At 38.3% G+C, this 12,446-nt stretch overlaps 1 protein-coding gene across 3 annotated transcripts in view; it reads left to right on the forward strand.

The window, feature by feature from the left end:
* TMEM47 (transmembrane protein 47) overlaps window positions 1-12,446 on the forward strand; it is a 195,977-nt gene that overhangs the window by 117,616 nt on the left and 65,915 nt on the right. The window contains exon 3 of one of the 3 annotated variants that reach the window (XR_010385166.1): window positions 6,679-6,765. The exons of the other annotated variants lie outside the window; for them this stretch is intronic. The gene's annotated coding sequence lies outside the window, so the exon portion shown is untranslated. The remainder of the gene's footprint in view (window positions 1-6,678; window positions 6,766-12,446) is intronic. 3 annotated transcript variants of the gene reach the window in all.

The following is a 12,446-nucleotide window of genomic DNA, read 5'->3' on the forward strand; positions in this document are numbered from 1 at the left end:
TTATATATATGTATATGTGTATATATATATACATATATATGGATATGGATACACACACATATTTCTGCAGGGCATACTTTAAAAATAAAATAACAAACAGATGAAGCAACCTTTTGGTTTCCTCACCAGTACAGTGATCATTATGTGAGTTAGCGATCTATTTTATTTTCAGCAAAATATTTGATAAGCCATTAACAACCTTCTCTGGAAACTCTTAAGTGGATCTTGCCTTGTGTTCTTTGACCTCAGCTACTTCTTTCTGTAGCCAATACATACAAATGAGAGAATTTTGAAAGGATGTTTTTCCTCTAGATATTGCTTTTGAAAAAAAAAAGAAAAAGTGACTGTAGCCAGAAAATACTGTGAGAGAAATGCTGCATTATGTCAGGGTTCAGAGCACGGGAAAACTCACCTAGTATGGAATTTTGTTGTACTATGTATGTGTGTGTGTGTTACGGGTTGAAGGGGCAAGGGGAGGGTATTTTGGTTTGGTTTGGTTTTTTTTTTAATATCGACTGAACCCTCTGGAGAACAGAAAGAAATGGAAAACCTAACTTTGTTTTCCCTTACTTCTCCTTTAAACTATCATTTAATACATGTAAAAAAAACAAGCTTCCCTTTCAGTGCACATCCGTATAGCCTTGTCCAAATTTGGTTCAGTATGGATGAGGATCTCCTAGCACAATCATTTAACCCATATTAAATACTATTAGATAAATTGGTTTGTCTTCAACTACATATTTAGCTTCTGTCCTGATACTTTTAGCCCATTTTCTAAAGGAAACTAGATTTAGGCAATTATGGCCTCTGGCCCTCTTCTTCACCTCTCTTTCTTCCCCAAATTGCAATCACCAGCAAATTTGACATATGTGGTACGGGTTTCAAAGATATTACATTTTTATAGGTATCATGAGGTTGAGTCATTAAAAAGGAGAGAGAAAATACACCTTATTAGCCTCCCCATTAAGGAAGTGACTACAGCGTGACCTCACCTTCATAAGACATGGAAGCAGCCAAGCTTAGAGGGTTACAGTGCTCAGAGGTATTTTGGTTTTTTTTTCCACCCTAATGAATCACACATGTTGATGCTCTTTAATGAAGATGAAATTGTTTATGGAATGAAAAGACAGCGATATAATGCCTGTGCCTACAACCCACTCGAGTTACTCAGCTCTTCTACTGATTTGACACCTTCCCTAACTCTCTGCCTTGCCTTTAGTATTACTAAGCTTTTTAAACCTGTCAGATGAAATTCTACTGACATGTCCTAGAACTGTAATATTACTGAAATTGGCATATAATAAAGCAATTTTTACAACTGGAAGCTTACAAGGTTTTTGTTTTGTTTTGTTTGTTTGCCTTGGTAGGCCTCACCTTTCAAAGTCTGTTAAAATGACATGAGTTAATCAGCCAAATGTTAACCATTTGGAAGGTGGGTTGCTGGACATCTGATACTTCATATTTTTCAGTAGGCTGCAGCCTGTTCCTATTCCATCAAAGATTTTGAGTAGACTGCTAATTTTAAGCATATGAATAGTGCTGTTAAATTTACCCTAGCTTTTTCCGTTGTTTAAAATGGTCATTTTTTTTTATGGAGACTTTGAGTTCTATAAACTCTGAAGCAAGAACCCAAGGGAGAAATGAGGATTAGCTGTTTCTCTTTTGAGGTGTTGACTTGCAAGCATATATGTTCCCTCTTAATCAATGCTCTTGCATTGTTATGCTATATAGGAGTTGGTCTGTAAGCTGTGGGAGTACCAATGCCCGATTTCCAAAGGGCTTGTGCCACATACTCTTATCTCCCTCTTCCCCTATGCATTTAGATGATGGCTGGCCAAATGATAGCTCATGCTACAGAGGCACATTACTCTGGTTGTCTCTTTACCATCAAGCCATCAATAGCAATAAAACATGTTGGAACTTTTTTCATCCTGGAAACATTCGGTCCTCTGATGAGTCTGGCTGAAATTGGCCCACAGGCTCCAAAGCTTTCGAGGTTCGGCACAACATGATGTCCTAATACTGCTTTCCTTAAACACAAGATAAAGCATATTGTGACTGCATGTGCATCTTAAGTTTTAGTTATGACTTCTTTTTCTCTGATCAGAAATGATACTTCTGAGCACAGACCTCTGAACTGTATGAATCACAAAGCATGACTTAGCTATAGGAAATGTATTTTCTCAGCCTACAGTAGGAAAACTTATCATGCTGTTTTTGCCATCTGTTATACTTTGTTTGAAAAGATAAACAAAATATCTTAATTCTAAGCTTTGCCTCTAGACATAAAGAGGTTCCTTGATTTTTGGGGGGAGAGGGTTTGTTGCTGCTTTTTTTCTAAAAATAGCTGCAGTTTTGTTTGCTCATCAAAGGAATTCAAAAGGTTTGACTTTAATTAGAGTTTTGTGTGAGTTCTTGAATTATTTTGCATTTTTCTTGAATATCCAGGGCAGTTTCAGGGATCTGGGGAAGATGGGAGAAAGAGAGAGTTTTGTTTATGATATTCACGTAACTCTGTTTTCAGGTTAAGAAATAATATGGTGAATATTGAAAAGATAAATGCAGAATTTTTTTAGTCTAAAAAGAGAGCATGATTCATGTTTTAAATTTCTGTGAGAAAGTTTCATCCAGGTCAGTCCTTAATTAGTCAGGCTTATTCTTACTAATTGCAGTGAAATTGTACCACAGATTTGAGGACTGCTTTAAAGGAACTGATATGATGATCACAGCTTTAGATGTAGATGAAACAAGCATTTCACCCACCTGGACACTTAAGATAATATTTCCATTCTATTACTTGGACCACCAAAGAAAGTCACCCACTTCAGACTCCAGGTAATGACTGCAAGTTTTTCAGCTTAGATTGTTCTTTGTGTAAAATAGCTCATGTTTAATTTCCCATGAAATAAAATTTTACTACTGTGGTCAGTTGTGATGAGATTACAAGGAGCAAATGGGGGGTGAGGGGGAAAGGAATTCAGTTCAGCTTGTTTCCTTGGGAGCTGCTATATATCATACCTCGTACTCTGTAAAGTACTCTGTTTTGCATGATCTAGAGCAGAACAACTTTGTGTCAGCCATCCAGTTTAAGAGGACTCTGATAAAGTCTTCACAGCAAACAATCAGGGAGAAACAACTCATATACATAAGTTTCAAATGGCCCAGAGTAACTAATTCTCTTCACTGTATCTGACAATAGACCCCTAAAAATTACAGGTGCTGTTTGGAAATGTGTTTGGCCAAAATGCTATGTTGCAAAGTGCATTATCTGTATTGCCATGTGCGGTTAACATAGAAAACTGGTAATGTACTAGAGACATTGAGCTTCACAAAATATGTATGTAACCAGAGTCATGTTTAATGTTCTTAAGGTTATGTCAGCAGCTAAGTAAAGTGTACCGGCAGGGAGGGCAGAGTTTGGATTTAAACTCTGGAGTGACCCAGCTTATTAACAATCTCTGCAATAGCCTACATATTACATTCATCCAGCAGATTAAGTGTAATAAGATGGATGGAAATCACTGGAAACAGCTGGTTTTGGAGAAGAGCTGTAAAGGCATTTACATTTGTAATTTAGTCTCTAATCATCAGGGTATTTAAATAGTTCAGGATCAAGAAAAGAGTGCTGAAACTAAGTACATCATCCAGAAGAAGATCCTCTCTAATGGCTTCTTAAAGGCCAGAGTACACAAATGTACTGTTAAATTGAGGTGAAGTGTGTTTTCATATTTATTTTGCTTGCAATCTTTTGCTTCTAATCTCATACCCAAAAGCTTGGCTTTAAGTTTTGTTCAATACATTTTTTTTCTTACTTCAACATTAAGCCTTGGCAGAGTTGTAAAAAAAGGTGTGTTGTGACATAAGGATGCTTTCCCCATCTGTCAGTCTGTCCTGAGATGGATGGTCTAAACAAAACACTATGTGCATTTGGGGAGGGACTTCCATCTGAAATACATTAACAGGTAGCAGTGGTTTGAAAGTGTTTTCCAACAAGTACCCTCTCTGTGAATGCTGGTGTCACCCAGTGCTGGAGTTCCTTCTACCAAACTCAGACCAGTACCATCACAAGAAGAGGACAAAGAAGTATCAAAAATTCCAGTTACTTTTTGCCCGTCTTATATTTTATCGTCTTGTTTATACCTTTACCTTGTGTAATGCAAAACCCCTCTGCAGCTGGCATTTTAAACTGGCAACTCTTTTAGCCTCTTAATGAATAATGTCTTCATTATATTATTAGATCTTTCCAGAAATAAGGCTTTGATACCATGTACGAGCTGACTCTGCTTATCTGGATGCATGCATAATTCAGTGCTAAATTCTAGTATCCTATGTGAATCTCTTGCATTGACTTCCTCTTGCATTCAAAGCAAACCTATTTATTAGCACTCATTTAAGAGGAGTGCACACCTCTATGTGAGCAGGTGAAACAAGCTTGGAGTAAGGATCTAGGAATATTCCTGCTTTGGAGAAAACTCAGACTAAAATTTGTTACTTAGCATAAATGAAGCCTCATGAAGAAAGATGAGTTTTGAATACAAAGTGTGGTGTTACAAGCTTTGAAGCACTCAGCTAATTCTCTTAATATCAATATGTTTCCTTAATGTAGTGTTATTAAACTTCCTATTCCAGCCTCTATTACTTACAGGATATTTATTTAGATTCATGAGATTGTCTCGCTAAGGTGAAAAAAGTTTAATATTTTGCTCTTTTTATGGACCCACTGCTATGTTTTATGGCTCATGTATAGATTGGTTCCATGTAGCAGGCTAAGTCAGAACAAGAATAAGAATTTTAGAAATACGGAATATATTGTGCGGAAATAAAGAACCAAGATTGAATTCTGCCCCATTATCTTTATAACATCTTTATGACATAACATCAGCTGAATTTTAATAGTTAACTTAATTCTGAAACTACTTAGCTTATGTGGTCATAGCTATTGGACTGTAGAAACTGAAATTAGCAGTGGACAAATCAGATGCTGCTATAGAGGGAGATAATAACCCACTATAGTGTCTCTTGGGAGAAATAAAACAAAATAAACACAGCCTGACACAGCTCAGTAAGCAGAAAGCATTTTCTGGTCCCGCAGTTCTTAAAGATCATGATTAAAGGTCTGAGTACTACTGAAAATAATTTGAAGTGAGAAGTGTAATTAGTGTATTATATTCCCAGTTTTACTTTACTTTAAGAAACAGAGAGTGAGCTTGATTACGTAATGCTGAGACTGGGGCTACTCATTGCAAGTGTACACTCAAAGCCTAAGCTTTCAACCCACAATTTGACAACAGTTGTCCTGTCAGTGCTGCTGCCTTTCTATCCATAGGAAAGCTAGTTTGGGAGTCTCTCATGTGTGCAGCCCCCAGCATTCATAAAAGTTATCAGAAATGAAGGAGGATTACTCTTAATTAACTTTAGACATCTGTAGTGTTTTGTGTGCATCGGAGCTGCTCATCCTTAGCTCCTTTTATAGTCAATGACACAGTTATCCACTTCAGAATGAGATAAATCATGCCATAAAAGATCCTCTTTCTCTCTATCATCACTCTAGACTCCTTTTGTAGTTAATCATCTCAGATGCAGATGTCTACATTTTGTCATCCTCAGTACCTCTCAAGAGCTGTGTCACTCTATCAAGACCAGCCTCCAGACTTTGCTTTGGAGAAGACAGCCAAAAGCTACCAGGCTTCATACATTTCCCTAACAGGCTCCTAATGAGCCTACATATTTCTTCTGCCTTACAGCTACACCTTGCCATTTTTGTGTACATGGGTGGGGAACATGGGAATTGAGACACTTCCATTTTGTATGCATGCAACCTGCTTCTTAAGACTTGGAGCTACCACCGTAGCCTCACAGACTTCTAGAAAAGGGAGTTGGAGCCAAAGCTGGGTTCCAGTTCCCATGACCAGAAAGGCTAGTCCCTCTGAGATGTATCATGATGTGAAGAAAATGTAAAATGAATATAGCCAAGAAATAGTTACAGCTTCTTGCAGATATCATATCTCCATGCAGAAGTTGTTCATCTTTGTTTTCATTAAGACAAAAACATCACCAGTTTGCACACTGATATAATTAACCAGAATTAGAGAGGAACTTGGAGAGAGCTGGAACCAGTTTCTGTGTTCCTTTTAATACTCTCATCCAAGAAGAGAAGAAGCTGATGCCCCCACAAGTGATCCTCTTTTTATAAAAGGTTGTGCATCAGTTCCTTAGGACGTATCAGACCCATTAATGTTAGTCTGAACAAAAGAAACTCCAAAGCAACACTGGTATTAGGTGACTTTTCCTCACTGCTTCCTTGTGCCCACAGCTCTGAAAACACAGACGTGAGAGGAAAAGTGATTTAAACCAAGTACATGGAGAATCCCTGGTGGGATGTACTGGAACTTGGTCCTATTCCCACTCAGCTTTCAGAGTGGGTTTTACTTCACTGCTGCCAGCGAGAGCAGCATTGTCCTATGTTTGTGTAAGACCTAAATGGCATCGAGGTTGACTTGTTGTAGTTTAGAAGGAAAACGCACCTACTTGGAACATGCATGAAAGTCGGGGGATGGCTGTACCGAGAGCCAGGTGTCCTATAGCTCTGTGCATGTTATGGAGAGCAGGGAGTCACATAAGCCTGGTTTAAGACATATTGTGGTTCAGCCCACTTTTCTCACTTCCACTCTTTGACAGACTCTCAAAGGAGAAGAAAGAATAAACTGAAATACCTAAACGTCTTCATAATGCAATGTGATACCAAATGAAAACATACTATATGAGGTAAGCCGTTACAAAGGCATCATTACAGGAAACCTTTATTATAGCTGTTATTTTTGTAAAGTATCTAATACAATCCCGTCCACCATTTAAATTCCAATGTATGTTCTGAAAGTCAGATGCGTTGAAATATTTTGTCAAAATTGCTCTTTTCAGGAAAAGGAAACAAAGCTTAGTTGATAATTTGAGAATTCATGTTTGCAGAACCTAACAAATCAAGACAACAGTCATTTCATAGTAGCAGAGCAAACTGTAGTCACAGCTATTTTAGTGCCTTTCTTTACTTAGAACAATCTAAGGGGGATATGCTCTGCTGATCATAATTCTTTTCCTGCTGCATTTCATAATCCTCAAGTTTACAAGCATTGCTTTTAAAAGTGCTCCAACATAGATCTCCATTATAAGAGGCCTGTTCTGTTGATCTGTCTTTGGAGGACTGCAGTATTTGAAGTTTCCTAGAGGGCTCCATTGCAGAACTGACGATCCAGTAAGTTCTGTAATGTTCAGACTACCTAGAGGTTTCTGTGGTTTTCTGTGGCTGCACTCACAATTTGCCAAATCATAGGGCCACTGTGTGGAAGAAGTCAAAATAAAAGGAAGCTACTGTGTTGACAGCTAATCAGCTTTTCTTGTGAAAATCCATTCAGCTGCATCTGCAGGCTGTGCAGAAGTCTGCAAAAAAGTTTCCTACTACAGCACCTACAGGGATTTAATTGCTGGCTTAGTTTTAAAGCACTTGTCTAAGTTTGTATAGACGCAAGACATCCTAATGATGATTATTAATGTAACAAGTCCACGAGAGTTTGTCCTACTCTTGTATTCTTTGCTCCACAAGCAAGTAGAGGTCTCCTACACAAAAAAATTAAGTCACAGGTCTAAAAACAGGGGAATGCATAGCCTAACATAAAAGTGTAAAATATTGGAAAGGTTACTCTACTTCTCAACTGCATAGTATATAATGGTTTGAGCAAGCTATAACAGATAGAACGGCATCCTGTAATACCAGGGAAAGATCCCTCTTCACTTAAATGTGAACAGACATGATGAACAAGTGCAAGTAAACCTCTTTCAAAATGTGTATGTTATGGAATCTTCAGAAAGCACAACATTTTCTGCAGAGAGGTTTATTACCGTAGCCATAGTTGGTTCTGCAGACTATTTAAAAAGTAGATTTGGGGTCATTCAGAAACTCAGCTTTCTCGTATAATAAAGCACCCATGGTAGAAATATATTTCACTGTTGGTATGACTCTATAGTAAACTGCATACACAAGTGATATGTATCAACAGACTTTTTTACAGTAATACCCAAAGATGAGAAATAATTCACTATCCTTTCTAAAACTCATAATCAGACCCATTTGGTAAGCGTAGCTCTTAAGTTCCTAACAAGAAAGGACTTTAAAAACACCTGCAGGTGGTAAATGCAATCAGACACTCTATGTGGATTCATCACATAATTCCCCCAAGGAAACAGATGAAATCATTACACTGAGAAGCTGTATCCTTGGAAAGTACTGTTCATAACTGAACTATTCCAAACACTCTGCCACTAAAAATACATCCTTCAGATGTCAAATGCTGCTCTGCGTAGCAGCATACACGATCCACGGACATGGGTCATGGCAGAGTTTAGATGTGACTGAATAAGCCATTTGACAAAAATATTTTTCTATGAACAGCGTATGAGGATTTTGTTTGTGTGTTGGTTGGTTTGGGGAGGTTGTTTTGTTTTATACCTAGACAGCACCACTAAAATCCTTCAGTAATCTACTACACCCTCTTACAAGGAGCTTTTCACCTATCACCATTAAGAAGAAAAGAAAAGAAACAGTAATAGGCCTGTAACCTTGTAACTTTTTGAGAAAAAGGAGGGGGGAAGCTTGCATGCCACAAGAATAGTCTCTAATCTGAGCCCAGTGACTATTTGCTATAAAAAAGCAAAAATGTTAGCTTGATTTTCAGTAAGAGGATGATGTTTTGATAAAGCAGGCTGTCTAGTAACAGGGAAGGTGTGGAAATGGAAATGATCAGCTTGAGGAAGAAGCAAAATCCAGAGAGCTTAATATTCTGCATTTAGTAATGCTGTATCGGATAACCTCTATCACAGAAATCTGAAGGAGCTGGCACACAAAGCTAGTGGGAGGGCTTTCAACAAATCTGTTGAGTCACGAGTGATACAGTACTGCTGGAAAATAGCAAATATAGTAGCTACATTCAAGAAAGGGGAAATATGTAATCCGGCCAAAAGCCAGACTGTTATTCTAGTCTCAATAGTGTGTAACACTTCTGAAAAAAAGAGCTAAAGAAGAAACTCCTCAGAAATGGAATAACTAGAATATGGGTTGACTAGAAATAGATTCCTCAAAACTGAGTTCATACTGCCTGTGACCCAGCAGTGCACGTTTCAAATGGTCAGATATATTTGGCAGAGTGCTATGTGGGAAATTCCTAATCTACTCAGAAATATTGGGGATTAACCGAGAAATTAAGTGGGTAATGGACTTGCACTAGGCAAGAAAGCAGTAAATTATGCTGAGGGGAAACTCTTAGGCTGATGGCAGGTTATTAACTGCTTGCTGCTTAGGAGTAGTTACTGAACACTACTAAGTCCATGCTGAGGCAAGGCTGGTACAAGACAATGCATATGCAATGGCCATTAATAAGCTCGGTTTGAATGCCAGAATGAAGTTTCGAGCCATAGCACCAGTGAGTTTCTGGGTGAGCCTTCCAACAAGAATTTGAGCAGATGAGGAAATCTAACTTTCTTCAAGATGGAGTTAAGGAAGTTTATGCAAGGGATTATATTATCCATTGCCTAAAGCAATGGCTATGCAGAGGTCACTTCCACAATAAAGAATAACAGGAAGGGGCAATGCCTAACCGAGGCTGACAATGGCTGATTTTGTGGAGTGACCACTTGGTTAAGAGATGCTGCTTGTCAGCATTTTTGGTTAACCACAGTTCAACTACCTAATATTTTACTTGCCTGAGAACCTGCAGCCTTCACGTTCATCCCTGAGCAACCCAGTGTGCCAGCAGCTCTTCTGTGCTCTACTGTAAATTCCAGTATTTTTCCACAGAAAATGTGTTTTGATTGTTGAAACTTGATAACTGAAAGATATAAGTAAACCTAAAAGAATTTTGGAAGCTGAGACTTCTTCTAATTTCTTGTCTTTCCTTGTATAGGAAATAGTTGGCTGTGGTCTCCATTTCTCCAGTGGGTCTCTTGATTCTGCAACAGCACTCATTACCTTTGATCCTTGAATTTTCTCTCTGGAAATAACTCTGTCGTGACAGATTATCCTGAGGCTCATAATTGCTATGAATATATAATTTGTGGAGTTTTGGTCTGCAAGCCTCAAAGTATACAAACTTCCTATAATATTTTATATAGGTCTGTCACAGGAAGTTTCTTTATGGTAGGACAGATCAGAAGGAAGAACACCACTGCTGGTGAGGGGATAGTGTGTTGCAAGGCTCCAAAATGGGAAAACAGACATCTACTGAGCAGTCGCAAGGTGAAAACGGCTCCATGGAGAGAGCTGGGAAATACCTTACAGCCAGCTGTGTTCCATTTGACATCAGTTTCAAACTATTCAGGAGTGAATTTTAATTTCTAGGTTTTAGGAAATTAGATTTCTGTTGCTTTTCTTTTCTCCAAAATGGCAGCAGTTCAAGACTTGAGAAAGGAAAAAGATGCAAAGATATCACCAAAACCAGGAATGCGGTTTTAGCACTGTGAAAGTGCATGTGTGTTGCATCCTATCTAGTAGCGTTAAGCCTGCCATATCAGAAAATATGCAAGGCTACATGAGGAAAAATGAGTGGCAACTGAAGCTGAAGAACAAGCATACACAAAAAACATCAGTGGGGGACGGGAGGGTAGACACCAAAATGCCCTAGCCCTCAGCTGAAAAAACTAATATAAGTTCTTCCATATTACTTCACAGCAAAAGCAGAAGAAATAGAAGTGCCACGGGTAAAATGTGCATTGGAGCAGAACTGTTTCTGCTGCCTTCCTATTTGTTCCTTATTAAAGTTAGAAGTCATCACAGGCTATGCAGCTCCCTCGTGTGTTTATTCTGACTCACAAGCTTCAATCTGCACCATATATTGAGCAGTGTATCTGCAGAATTTGCAGCTTTGCGCAGTTCCGTGTGCAACATTACATGCTCAAATTGAAATTAAATTGTGGGGTTTTTTTTAAATAAGCAATGTGAGTGAGTCATCTGCAATATTTAGAAGTGGCAAAAAAGACTTCCCCTAATGCAGAAGATGATGAAAAAGTTCTTTGTATTTGAATACCTAAAAGACCATAGGAGGGTGTTGTGCTGGTGTGCTTGTGGCACAAGGCTGGTGCCTGGCAGGCTCGCACTGTTTGCTTTCTATTATGAATTCCCCCTGTGACCTCTAGCAAAACACTCCCTTTCTGTGTTGATTCATTAACTGTAAAATGGGAATAAATGTATCTCTCTACTTCTAAAGAGAAAATAAAAGCCATATGGGTTTCAGGTACTATGGTTACAGGGACTATACATATACCTAAAATGAAACACCCTAGAAGAAATGTGAAGGAACAGAATTAAAACATCCCTTATTTCTGATTTCTTTATTGTTTTACTGCCTGTTGAGACCTCATGTTAGCCTCCATAATGTTAGTAGGTATGCAGTATTGCTTTGAGCCATGTACACATGCAGTACATACTTTCAGTGCTACCATCTCATCCATTTCTGTATAGTTAACACAAATGGTAATAAATAAACTATATTTTGAAGGAGTAAATGTGAGCAACTACCTTCCTGCACTATTTTAACGTGCATGCGGAATTGGATTCCACTTCTTCCCTTCTGGGTTATTTCAGATGCACAATGCCTGCCGCTGCACCTCGCATTTTGTAAGTGCGGAGACTCTGACATGAATGTGGCCGTTTTTTAGGATCGTCAATTGTGTGTTGAGAGCCCCATCCAGTGGCAAAGGTGCGCTTTAGCAGTGAAGACCCGCCTTTAATGCAAAAAGCGTTGGATTATTTTTACTGAGAAAACTCAAGGCTGAAAAACAGCTACATGGGACACTGAACAGGGAGGGGTATAGCTCATGTTCCAGATGAGAACCCATCAAAGCAAATAAATAGTCAGTGGTGAAAGATTTAGACCTGTTCTTGTTTCCTCCCCTAGAAAAAAATAGGATCCACATATCCAGCTTAATCTACCTTACAACCTGTATATAAATTGGAAAACGTATATAAAATACTTTTAATCCCTAAGCCTGGTGATAATAGCTATCACTTTAAGAAAATATTCATTATTACTGAAACACAGTTCAGTAGCTGCTGAATCTGTTTCCATCCAACTCTACTTCAGGCTTTTCCACCTGAAGAGCTACATTTTAAATGTTTAAGCATAATAACCTGCCATATACCTGAAATCCAAACCTAAAATATTTACTAAGAAAATTCTGCTTTTGATGATTAAGCTAACAGTGAATCAAATTAGAAATGAGTGTACAGCATCTCCATAAAGATTCCCTGTTTCTAGGGATTCTTTCATTGGAAAAAAAATGATGACACCTTCCAGCAAATTATCTGTATTAAATTATATCGGTATTAATATTGTCATCATTGTATTGTCAGTCCTATTCCATTGCCTGTCACTGTGCTCTCCTCATTCACGGGCCTCTCTTAC

Source organism: Dromaius novaehollandiae, chromosome 1, assembly GCF_036370855.1.
Source record: "Dromaius novaehollandiae isolate bDroNov1 chromosome 1, bDroNov1.hap1, whole genome shotgun sequence".
NCBI lineage: Eukaryota > Metazoa > Chordata > Aves > Casuariiformes > Dromaiidae > Dromaius > Dromaius novaehollandiae.